Source organism: Artibeus jamaicensis, unplaced genomic scaffold (genome assembly GCF_021234435.1).
Source record: "Artibeus jamaicensis isolate MK-2021 breed Jamaican fruit bat unplaced genomic scaffold, CSHL_Jam_final contig_354, whole genome shotgun sequence".
Lineage (NCBI taxonomy): Eukaryota > Metazoa > Chordata > Mammalia > Chiroptera > Phyllostomidae > Artibeus > Artibeus jamaicensis.
This window is the reverse complement of record NW_026521803.1, coordinates 39,728,850-39,742,536: the sequence shown is the minus strand read 5'-3', so window position 1 is coordinate 39,742,536 and position 13,687 is coordinate 39,728,850.

Sequence of the window (13,687 nt, the reverse complement as noted above, 5' to 3'; positions counted from 1 at the left end):
CACACTGCATCTAGAAGGAGGTATTTCCCAGCCTTTCAGACGAGATTGGGCGCGTTCAGGGTGGTATGGCCGTAGACTTTCCCAGCCTTTCAGACAAGAAGATGTATGTAGAGTTGTGACAGAACTTCAGGCAGATTGCCCAAAAAGATCTGACTTCGCTGGCAGAAGTACCCTGTGCCTCCCCTACTACCACTTACCTACTTCCTGGAATGCTGATGTAATGAACGGTGTTCAAGCAGCCATCTTGGAACACGCAGCAACCTAGAGGATGTGCTGAGGATAACAGAGCAGAAGGCGAAAGGAGCCATGTCTCTGACAATTTCCTAAATCTTCTATACCAGCCCTGGGTTGCCTATTCCAGACCTCAGTCATGAAATAAACACTCGATTGTTACTTTTACTTAATTCTCTGCACAGCTGCATTTCTTCATGAATAATCCAAATGACAATGCAAGGAAATGTTAAGGGTCAACATGCTGAAAAAGTACACATGTGATCCCAGAGCCCAACCAATGGTGTCAGAGCAGAGCCAGGATGCAGCTGGGGCCCCCACGGTGAACAGATGCCAACACCTGAACTCTGGGCCACTGTCCATAAAAGAGTCTCAATCCAATATCCAAAACTGCATTTTACATTAAAAAGACAAACAATGAAGCACATCTTCCCTTAACAGCACCACATCCATAGTGAGTAAACAAATGAAAAAAGAAATGGAAAGCTATGTGAATAAAGTCAATTCCTGTCTAGGGTTCTGGAGTATAAATAAATGAAACCATGTGTGTGCATCTATGTATGCATGTGTGTTTCATAGTAAAATTGACAATAAAGGCAATGAGGAAGAGTATGAATGGTCAGAAAATAGAAGTGGAAAATGAGCAAAACCTTCACAGGTGAGCCCCAGGCATGGGCAGGAAGGAGGGAGCTGCTCCAATGCAGAGAAGGAGGGTGTCAGTACCGGAAGGATGCGAACAAGCAAGGACAATGGCTGGGGGGATGCAAAGCCTTGGGAAGGCTCATCAGGGGAGTGGTGGCCTTTATTTTGCTATTTAGATGGTGTCTTTCAAGGTAGAGCGTCCTCTATTTTCAGATGACCTTTCCTCTCCAGTGGCAGGGGAAGCTGCTGGGAGCTCTCTCCCCTTGCTGAGTGCCTGGCTGGACCGCACGCTTGGCTCGGGGTGTCTGTGCCCGACTAGAGGAACAATGTTGCCATCGTTCTTGGAGGACAGGTCCTTGTATCCTCCCAAGCTCAAATATTCCATAAAAATATACGTTGTGAGTTATGGTTCGCTCCTTTGTCAAAAGCTGTAGTAAGCCGATTCAAGATAAACAGATGGGAAGGGTGTGCTGTTTTACAGAATATACAGAAGATTCATAATTTTTGTTTACTTATCTAGAGTTCTTTGACACCATTTTATAACCATTAAGCATTTAACCACTGAAGAAAAGACACAGAAGCAAAACTAAATGGGTGAGAAGGGAAACCGAGAAATATGCAGACGACAGAAACCACGCTCCATTTTCAATACTTTCTGAAGCTAACTGAACGTCTGGAGCCTGAACATTTGGCTCCTAAGTGTGCTGGAGGGAGAAGAAAAGGGGGAGAGTGTGGGAGTAGGAGTGAGAGCAGGAACTCACAGAAAACACAGCTGCTCCGCAAGGAGCACACCCAGCGGATCCCGTGTTATCAAAGGAAGAGAAAAGAAAAAGGCTGGCCAGGCGTTCATTCAATATCCTTTGGTATGTTCGGGACACAGCTGGACTTGTAGACACTTGAAAGGCTGAGGAATTAAAAAAAGAAAGAAATCACAGAAATGTAGTAATTTCACAAGTGAGCTCCAAATAAAGAATTTATAGAATTTTAATCTGAAAAAAAATAGAACATTTAATTGCTATGGAATTTGTAGTCGGCTCATGGTAATATAGCTGTCTGAGCTATAATCAGAATATACAGAACTCTAACAGTAGAAGAGATGAATGCCATCCCTGATGTTTTACTTTTCTGGGTCTATAGAAGCCGAGCAAAGGGAAAAAATTCAATAGTAATCCACAGTTAAAGCTTCCTCAGTAGATAAAAGTTACTGTTCTGGGCCATAAAAGCTACATTTTGTTTAAGAGAAGAGATTACCTATGAAAATAGAGAAAACCTTATGGTAAATTCTGCTTTTTACTGAAATGATGAAAGAGAAGCAGGATTTGGGACACCAAAAGCCATATAATTACAATAAACTATTAACCATGGACTAGTCTCATAAATTATTGAAGACGTTCGCATTTATCTTATTATGAGAACCTACTTTTGCTCCTAATATATATAATGTCTTTTTTCTTTGCACCAAGGAGGAGAATAAAAGAGTTTAAAATTACTTTTTAAGAACTTTCACCTTCATAAAATATATCCCTTTTATACTAAGTGGTAAATTGTAGAAAGTTTCGCCTAACATAAAACCACTTCTGCTAATGCTCTTATTCGATATTTCTTTATAAAACAAGAGCAGCCTCCTCTGGTCCTGTGGTACCAATCTCCTTCTTCAGAATTCTGGTTAAAGGATTAAGTTGTTTTAGCTCATTTTGAAGGATTTGTTGTTTTGAATGACCATCCTCTAAGTCCCTAAGACTCCACATAAATACCAATAATATCTGACAACCAGACATTGAAGTGAAAAACAAGATTCATGCTAGCAAATGCTGCATATTCAGTATCATTATCAGCAGTCTGTGGTGTGTAACCATGGCAAGGAAAATATTACATCATGTACCTTTGTTCTTCCTTATGACAATGAGAGTTTTATGAGTTCTAGGTTCCCCTTTCGACCCAAAGCCCATATGATTTAGAGTTCTGTGTGATATTAGCAAGATCAGCATTGTTCTCTGCAGGAAGCAGAGAATGTCATAGCTAAATAAGAACCCAGAAACTCAAGCATGATGCGGAGAGGCACCTGAAGAAACCTGGAGGACACACCTCATTAAAAAGCCAGTGACATCAAAAGAGACCATGTCAGCGAAAGGACATGACTTGGCATCGCACTTGGTTGCAGATCTTCTGACCAGATCTGATCCTGCAAGACTGGGCAGCTTCGCCGAAGTCACCACGCCCCTGTCCCACTTCAGTGTGGCTCACTGGGAATAGCCACCAAGCCCAAACACACTTGACCAGGGGTTTGGTGGCTTCAGGGCTGGCAGCCATTACAGCCACTGGAGAAGGGACCACAGAGGATGACCAACTTGAAAAGTGATTATAGGACGTGGTATCTTCCTTCTCTCTCCAAGAACCAGGAAGAAATCACAGACACACTCACACCGTTAGAGACTGGGCCCTTCTCTCTGAACTAGAGGCAAGACAAGTTGGGATTATATTGGAAATTTCAAGATGGGGAGCTAATTGCATGCCGAGTATCACATGACCTTCTGGGCCATGATGTTTGAGACAAAATTGACAAGAGGGAGTGAAGATAAGTACCATGGAGTCCCAGAACCCTCTTCACAGGCACCAGACTTTCAGGGTCAGAAACCTGTGTGGTCCCCACGAAGCCTCTCAGCAGATAGTGCTTCCTGCTGTAGGTGGAGTCATGCCAGGAAGTGGCTCCCGTCTCACCTCTATTTTCTTTCCAGTCTACAAACACATACAGGGATTAATCAGTTCACCTTCTACAGGAGGAGAAGCTCTCTTCTTCCCTTCCAGGTCCTTCTGTTGGCCTACTAATTAAATTGACATGTGACAGATTAACAGGAGAAAAGCAAATTTAATTTTGTACTTACAGAAACTCAGAGAAAAATAAGACTCAAAGAAGTGGCCAAAGCAGGCCACTTTTGTACATTTTAGATGGAGAAACAATGAACGGGTGAACAATAGACAACACAAAGGGGTCTGGGCTTGGGGCAGTAATTAGTGAAGAAGTAACAAGGTGTATTTATACAGCTTTCTTGGCCCTGAACTCCTTATCTCTGGATAAGACACCTTCTGTTCAGAGCACCTACCTATGTCTTCTTAAATTTTAAGATGCATGATTATTCCTTTGTCTATTTAAATCTTTGTATTTGCAACACGAATACAAAGTACATCACATCAAGTACAAACACTGACTCTTTGTAACCTGAATGGTTGTACAATCTAGTAAAGGAAAGAGGACGTACTTAAACAATTCTAATGCAGCGTAGATATGATACGTACCACAGGAAAGAGTTGTCTGTGAAATACTATTACAATAGAAAAGCAGCTAAAACTATTTCAGCTGGGAGTTGATGGAGGAAGCAAAAATGGCACAGAAAAGGAAAGTAACATTGCAGCTCAGTCAGTGGTTCTCAGTCCTGGCTGAGCAGCTACAGTGTGGTGATTGCTGGGGAGAGGCGGGCATAAAGGGACTAAATGGTAATGGAAAAAATACAAAATTAAATTTTAGAAAAGGACACAGATGCCTAGACTTCAGCTTCTGATGCAGTGGGGTTCAGTATGCGTGGGATCACTACTACACAACAGGTGTGAATTTTAACTGTTATACATTTTTTTTTATTTTCAAATAAGATAAATGTTTTTCTTCTCGAAACAAAATATGGTGTATTTTTGGCTACTCCACATCAAAAGGATCCGTTCTATTCCTTGAACCATTAGCTGAAATGAACCATTCTATAACACCCACAATAGCAAAATTATTTTTAAAAATTGAGAACATCCTGAATTTCTATAAAAACATTTTCAAGAATTACATTATTCATTGGGTAACAAATACAACCCTTCCCTCTCCTTTGTTTTCAGAAACAAAAATTCCAACTACAAAGCAAAGCCAATACATTGATTTAGGCAAACGAGCTACTATATATACTAAAAGTTTAGCAAATTTAAGTCTAATTGTAAAAATACCCAGTAATTTTAATTAACCAAATCAAATATATTTAATGTACATTATATGAATATTCTAGTAGTTTTGTTTAATTAAAAGAAGGCACTATTAGAATATAATGATCAATTGCTTTTCAACACCAGCTGTCAACGCCATTAGTGTCTAAGCTCACTCATCCCTCAGTGTAAAGCAACGACATATCTTTTTACGAATAAATAGTAATATATGACAGAAGCAACATGTTAAGGCCTCTGAGTTCAAAGTTCAAATGTAAACACATAAAAGCTTCAAAATTCAAATTAGAAGTATTACATAATTATATAACTATGATGTAAATATAATTACGTAACTAGACGTGTTATATAATTATGTAAGTGGAAGTAGTATGTAAATAAAAGATGTAGCCGAGACCGTGTAAGCTGTGGAGGGGCAGCTTTTGTGCACGTTCTGTTATTTCCCCAGATACAGCAGTAAGGATCATCCCTGTCACATCTTAATCTCCCTGACCTGTTCATTATTTTGTCCGAGGACAACTAGGGGGTAGAAGTTGCTTTTATTTTCTCTTACAATGAAATCTCTGTCCCTGAGGACCTTGACACATGAAACCACATCATTTCCAGGCCTGGGTCACATTTGAAGAGGTGTATGGGTGCAGTACAGCCTCCCCCCAAAACAGGCTGGAGTCCCTGTACATCCCAGTCACTGTAACTCTCGGTGGTAGATTCCTGCTGCTACTAATCAGTTTCACACCAGGAAGATGCGCACAGTGAAAATATGCAGAGTGGGACCCGCACAGAAATCACTTGGAAAACGCCTGAAACCGGAGCTTTCCAGCATCACCTCTCTATGCCAAAAACACAAAAACATATGCTCCCCCTTATTTCCTACTTTTTTTAAAGGAGAGAAATTAGCTCCTGGTAGACTGTTTCCTACTCAGAGCTCTGTATCACTGGAAACAAGTTAACTAGTAATGGGTATCAAGTTTTGCCATTTTGAAAAAGTATTAGGAAAGAAACATCAATCTATTTGCCTCTTACCAAAGCAAATTAGAGCCGTTTCCATCCAGTTTTTTCCTTCTCTTTAAAAAATATTCATTGATTTTAGAGAGGGGGAAAAGAAGGGAGAAAGAGAAAGGGAGAGAAGCAAAAGAGAGAGAAATATCAATCTGTTGTTCCACTTATCCATGCATTCATTGGTCGATTCTTGTATGTGCCCTGATCGGGGATGAAACCTGCAACCTTGGTGTACCAGGATGGCGTTCTAACCAACCGAACTACCCAGCCAGGTCCCCATCTTTCCTTACAGTACAGTTTTCAGACTTAAAATCAGCTTTCTGAATTATTAATATTATTAGTCTGAACTTATGTTGCTATTTTCAGCTCTTAACAGAGACATGCGGGTAAGAGGCCCAGTCTGACATCCCACAGCCAAGTGGAAAACTAGAATGGCAGAGTCACTGGGCCCATTTGGTATCGGTTTCATGTAACATGAAGAATTGAATTGGATTCCTATGCTGGCATAATTTACATGCACAGACACTAAGTAAGAGTCTTTCAAACCCATTAATCAAAATTAAAACATAGTATTTGATACGAGTTTACTGTTTTAGATAATGGATAAAATGAGACATCTAGGTTCCTGGACCTCAGGACTTTGCAGGTGACCGTCAGTGGCATGGATGAGAGTGGTTGATCACAGTCACTTCTGCGCACAATGGCTGTCTGAACATTCATTCTTCAAGGTAAGGGAAGGAGAAAACTGAAATTAATGTCAAATATATCTCCACAGAGCAAGGGGAAAGATTGAAATAGCCCCAATCCAATATTTGTACCCAGATGCAACAGTGAAACAGGAAATGTCCATTGTTATTTACAATCAAAATTAGCTGGCGAAGTGGTCTCACTGTAAAAAGTAATAAAAGCACAGGCAAATCTCAATTACTACATTCGATTTTCTTGGCTTGACTGTCTCCATCAAATAAATCAACAATGGTTTAATTACCCAACCTAGGAAGGCATAACAAGTGTGCACGGAGTGCTGGCAGTGGTCTGATTAAGAAATAACTTCACGTGTTTGTCAGGGAAATACCAGGGACTTAACCACATGAATTAATAAAAGAGAGATCAATTTCTTCCCACCCTCTGTCCAACCCAATGCATGAGAACACACACTGACCAGACACTATAACTAGCAGGTTTTGGTGTAAAGTAGAAGTAGTGAATGAAAACGTGATTAACTGTACCAGAGCTTACAGTCAACATTTACAGCATGAGAATAATATTAGCTACTTTGATATTCAAACCAATAAAATTAGAGATAAAGCCTGGTCCCTAACACCCCTAGAAGTGGATCCCACCTTATCAGAACACACAAGAGCCTTTCCCCTATGTCTCTCTCTACTTCTGTTTTTGGATGCCCTGGCAAAAATATATTTTTGCCAACCTGACAAAAATAGGTATAATTTTGATTCATTCACACTGAAGGACTATTGTCATATTGGATGCTGTCATTTTTATTTGACAGTCTAAGGGAAAAGAGGTTGGTGCCCCTGACTTAATAGTCAGGCACTGCATGTTTTAAAAACTGTTGTGACACATGGGTTGAAAACCCTAGTCTAGATGAATAATCTTCCTATAATATTAGCGACTGCTGATCTTAATAATCATTGTGACCGGACTTACCTTGTTTTTGTCTATATCGATAAAAAATGAATCCACATGACAAAAAACTATATTGGCACACATGTTATTCAACCAATTTCTTTAAATAAAAATCGCAATATATCTTAAATTCTCCATAAAAAAAACAAAAAGACTCAGATAATTAATTCAGAAATACTATCACTATATCACCCAGTTGAAAACTGTGTCCTTTACCTAAAAGTCAACCTTTGTTAGTTCATTGTGGTTAAGTCCCTGGTATTTTCCTAACAACTACATGAAGTTATTCCCTAGTCAGACTATTGCCAGCCTTCCGCATACACTTGTTAGACTTTTCTACATTGAATCATGAAAGCATTGTCACATTTACTTTTATTTTAACAATTTCATCATGTACAAGATGTGCCTGCTATTTTACTCGAGAGTCTAGACAAGCACAGAGGATGGGACATGTTTAGGGACGGCTACTGATTTAAAGTGCATTTGCAGAACTATTAACGGTAGAGTCAAGAGAATGCCTTCTAATCAGTGAATGTGTTTTCAAAGAGCTTTGTGGGAAGAGAGCTTTTAAAGTGGGGTTTTAGTTCTGGTTTACTCTCTTTCCTTGTGAAATAGTTATGGATAGGAAAGGGGATTGCACTGGTGACTAAGTGACTGAGAGCCATTCATCTGCCCCCTTTACTTACCCAAGCTAACGGCAGATTCCATGAGATCCACAGAGCTGCAAACAGCACCCTTGAAAGTTTTGCATTTTATTTTAGTATTTTCTGTTATGTTAGTCTATTTTATTCGGTGGTCATATTGTCCTCTTCAGCTACTTTCTAGAGGTTTCCGATAAATTACTTACACATTTATTTAAATAATTTTTGCTCCAAACTCTGTCACAAGTGGTTTGGACAAGAAAAACTTTGTGGCTTTTAAGTATTAAAACACACAGTAAACTCTTGATGTGAGAACAGGATGTTTAAGGACATTGATCTTAAGTACCATGAATGGAAGAGTTATCTCAATCTCATTCACGTAACAAAAATTGCTCCAGCCGCTACTGAATCTTCTGTCACTTTGATGTAGGGCTTAGACAACAAAACGGATTGCCTTGTCCATCACAATGTGCTGGAGAAAATGTCCTGGTCACATTTGGGAAAGGAGGGACACTGAAATATGGGGTAAAGTTCACACGGCATTTGAGACATTCAGGAAAACGCTAGTCACTTGTGAAAGGAAGAGAATAAAGAGACTTTGATGCTACAGCTGCGGCTAGAATTTTAAAGAGAAAAGTGGCGCAACGTTGAGCTTTAACATACTCATGTGATTTGTTGAATAAGAGATGGTAACCACAAATTCTTAGGGGGATTCTTTTATTCAGTGTTGGGTTAGAAACACTTGCAGGTTGTCTAAATTCAGATGCTGCTCTGAGTAATTTTGTGATGGATGCCTGTGAGATTTATTTGATTTCTTATTTTGTTTCTTTGGATTTCAACTTCACTATCCAACTCTTGCTAGAATGTTGTTCTCATGACAGTAAAGGATTTGGCGGGGAGCAGATTTAAAGGACAGTCTTTTTTCTAAACTTGTGTATCTCAGTGTCCCTGGCAACTGAAGACATGGGTGAACAGAATCTACTTGTTTGTTCCTAAGTTCTGCAGAAATATAAAGGGCCTTTTTCTCTTTTTTACCTTGCAAGAAGTTAAAATCATACATGGATATCACTGACGGAATTTATTTAGCAGTCACAGTGCATAAGAAGAATTCATGAGATCTAGTGTAACTGTTTTTATTTATCTTTTTTTTAGCTTAGAAAATGTAGCTCTGGAATGATGAAGGGATTTACCCCAAATAACACCTGATTAAAGTAGTAAAAAGGAAGTCAGACACTCCCCATCACATGTCATTGAGGAAATGTGCATTTAAACAATAGTAAAATCTGACTACATACCTACTAAAGTGGCCAAAATCTGAAGCGGTGAAGAACCAAGTGCTGGTGAGGATGCAGAGCGACAGGAACTCCCATACACGGCTGGTGGGAGTGCAACATAGTACAGCAATTTGGGGAGACAGTTTTGCAGTTTCTTACAAAACTAAACATACTCTTACCACACAATTCAGCGATTATGTGGTACTGACCCCAAAGGAGGTGAAAACTTAGGTCCACACCTGAACCTGCACTTGAGTGTTTATACTTGCTTTATTCGTAATTGCTGAAACCTGCAAACACACAAGACAGCCCTTTAGTTCGTGAATGAAGACATTCATACCTGTATACCTAGTCACTGGGATAGTATTCAGTCCTAAAGGTGAATGAGCTATCGGGCCATGAAAAGACATGGAGTGACCTTAAACGGGTATTACAATACTAAGTGAAAGAAACCAATCTGTATGATTCCACACATACAACGTTTTGGAAAGGGCAAAGTTGCAGAAACAGTTACAAGATTAACGGCTGTCAAGAGTTGGGGGCGGGGCATGGAGGAGGAATATTTAGGCAGAGCGCAGAGGATTTTTAGGGCAGTAAAACTACTCTATATAATACTATAATGATGGACGCATGCCATTAGGCATTTGTTCAAACTCACAGAATGTACAACACCAAGAGTGAACCATAATGTAAAAGCATCAACTTCAGGTGATTAAGCTGTGTAAATGTAGACTCATCAATGGTTACAGATACATGTAGTACTCTGATAAGGTAGGCTACTCATGGGTGGGGGGCAAGGGGAGTGTGTGGTATATCCTTATACCTTCCCTTCAGTTTCATCATTAACCTAAAACTGGCCAGGGGTTGCTGAGAGGCAAGGGAGACCCCAGCCGGGAGGGAACCCCGATCTGCCACAGGGAGCCCCCTGCTTCCAGAAGGGATGTAGCTGCAGAGAGTGCAAACTGCAGGAAGCACCAGGGGCCACCTGAATTGAAATCACAACCAAACCGCTGACAGCCTTCTCACACCCTGGAGCCAATCTATAAACAAAGGCCTGTGGTTGTGCCTGAAGCCAGCTGCTGGTGACAAAGCTGTGCCATTGCCGGGGGCAGGGGAGGGGGCAGGAGAGGGAGCTTGTACAGCACCTGTGTGAGCTGCTGGGGCAGCATCCCTCCCTGGCAAACAGATGCTGCCTATGGTGAGCAGCTGGGAAACTCCTGCCCCTTTGCACAAAACGGCAGCCAAAGGAGGGTCCCAATGTAGGGAGCCGACCAAAATGGCAGACGCGGACACACCTTGAGACGGGCCTGATGCTCTCTCACTCAGGGATGTCTGGGCTGAGTCTTTAAAATGCAGGGCTCCCGAAACTCGGGGCCTTTCCCCCTCCCCTGGCTAGCCCAGTGAGCCTAAAATCCTGAGACAGGCAAGTCCCTGGGAGGCCACGTGGTCTGGGAACATTTCCCATTCCCCCCCACACAGAAGGTGCACAGAAGCTCGGGGCCTGTTGCTCTAACTTCTGGGCTTCGTGGGTTCCTCTTTTGCCTAGCATGGATGAAAACAGTCGTGAGACTGGCAATGCTGGGTGCGCCCGGCACTTAGGCCCTACACAGTTGGAAGCTAGCTCCCCAGAGGCAGGATCCCATGCTAGGATGCATCTGTGGCTGGGCTCCAGCCTTTGGGATGCTATGAGCCAGTGCACGATGGCCTGTGAGTCCTGGGCTGCTTCCCGTCTCTCCCCTGGAGAGCAGCTCACGGAGACTGAGAGCAGCACATGGAGGCATGAGCTGGGATGTTCCCCTGCATGACCATCTGGAGTGACCTGGCAGCGCCCCACAAACCCTGAGAGAGACCTGCAGCAAGACGGTGGCGACTCTACAACCCACAAGTGCACGCCCCAGGGAGGATGGAGACCTCATTGCATGGCCAGCTCAAGCTCCAAAAGGACAGATAACAATAATGGAGAACGTCTGGCTGTCACTTTGGTTTGCAGTCTTTTGAGGAGCAAGTGAGGTTCTGTGTCTTGCAAGAGAAAAGGGTTCATAGCAAGAACGTTCCCAGCCCGCTCAAACTGGGAGCCCTGTTAATAAAAACCTGTTTCCTTTTGCACAAATATTTGTGTTACGTGTATGCACAGCAACAAACGGCCCGGCCCCATGCTGCCCAGTTAGAGTGTGAGTATATGGCAGTGGGGGCTTTGAAACACTTCTAAATCTTTCCTTCAGTAGTAGGAAAAGCTAACACTAAAATACATTTATTTTAAATGAGACAGAAATTAAATCTGACACAGTAAGAATGCTATCAAGAGAGTTGACAATTTGTTGTTTTTAGAGACTCTGCGTGCTGCTGAACATAACCGGGAATGACTCTCCTTCACCAGAAATGAAACTTCTGGGCACCTGAAAATATCTTGCTTCCTCAGCCTAGACTCTGCCTTCTTCCCTAGTGAGTTTTCCCCTGGGGTTTTTGGTGTCTATTCCTTCCCCAAAACACCAATTATTAAGACAATTTTTAAATGTTTGTTATTACAATTTTATTATTTTATTTCATGATTTTTTGTTATTATGTAAATGATAAGTTATTGGTTAGACAATAATTTTAGACCTACTCAGCCAGGTCCACCAGACCAGGAGTCCCAATTCTCAGACTTCCGGGGGGACTGTTTGATTGTCCTTGTCACCAACATGGAGATGCAGAGACCCTGGGATCTGCCTGACCCACAGAAACGCATCCTGCCTGAACTCCCACCTTCTGTGGCAGCCTCGGCAGGGTGACTGAGCAAAGCAGAAGTGAAAGGGCCAGGCCATTACAGCTGACACAACTGGGGAATTTGGGGTTCGAACCCCTTCTGGGTTAGCAGGGGGTTTGTCAGGCTGACATAGAGGTTCACCTTCTTTTTCTTCCCAATCCTTCTTCCTTTTTCTTTCTGACACGCAAATTTCTCCCTAATAAAATACCTTGCACCTCAACTCCATGTCGACGCCTGATGTTAGAGACTTCAGGCTACGCTGGGTCTGCGCTACTCTGTCCCTGAAAAGAGCATCTTATGTAAATGAGTCCATCTTTTATCTAGAACTGTACATAAACATGACCATTGCCTGGGGACCCCCTTGTTAACTCTCAAAGGGTTGCATTTTAATCACCCCTCTGGAAAATTTCTAGCCATATATAAGATAACAAATTCAAATGATTCTCCTCTGAACACAAGAGGTATACTCCAAATGACTGGTTATGTCTGACTGTAAAGAGGAGTAGCTATCATAATTTCACTTAGTTCATCATATCGCCCGATACACCATTAAATATAATATAAAATAAGCTCACTCTATGTTGATGGGTCACCATGGAAAAGAATGAAATGACTTCAAATATATTACCAAATTTTAAAATGTGCTTTCGGAGTCCTCATACCAAATGTTAGTAAAATAACTTATTTTAATCAGTGCTTGTTATAAGAAAAATACTTTAACTATATTACACATTTATTTCTGGAATGTACAGAGGCTAAGAAACTTGCTCGGCATTGTCCAGCTAATAAATAGCTCAGCTGGACTTTGTGTCCTGGTCTGATGGACTCTGAAGTTGAATACCTTGACCACTTCTCTCCTGAGTTCCTGAATTTTTATTGGTTTCTTTTCACTTTGGGTTCTTCTTCTCCTTTCATTTGAGCTTCTTAAAATCAATGAAATAGCTAGGAAAGAAGGGGAAGCACAAAAAGCCTGGATGTATAGAAAATATACACACTGCAAACGCACTTGGTGGCTAACTGAGAAATATTCATAGTCTTTAAATGCAAACACACCTTCCATCTCAGAGTAGTGGTAGCTAAGTAGATATCCTACCTGTTACATTCTTCTGTTGCCTGGTTCATGATTTTGTTTAAAAATGTCCTGAAATATGGAAGGACCCCTTTACAACATTGTCAATCCAGTGCACTTCGGAAGAGAGTTCCTCAAAGACAAGCTGTTCGGCTGAATGAGAGGCTGCCACGGCAGCCAGATGGAAAGCTCGATTTACATTTAATTTTGCTTTCACTGATTTATCAGCTCTTCCATTGACGAAGAGAGGTGTTACTTCATGGAGTGAGAAAATGCTATTTTCTGCTCATAGTACATTAAAAAAAATCAAACCACAGCATGTTCAAAGTTAGTGTTTGACGAAGTTTTTTGATCATGGCTGCCTGTCTTCTGAGCATTTCCTGCCCCCAGTCCTAGCAATTCTCAGAAGTTGAATTCTGCTTGTAATTGACCACGTGACAATCTGCATCAAGGAAAAAGAAGG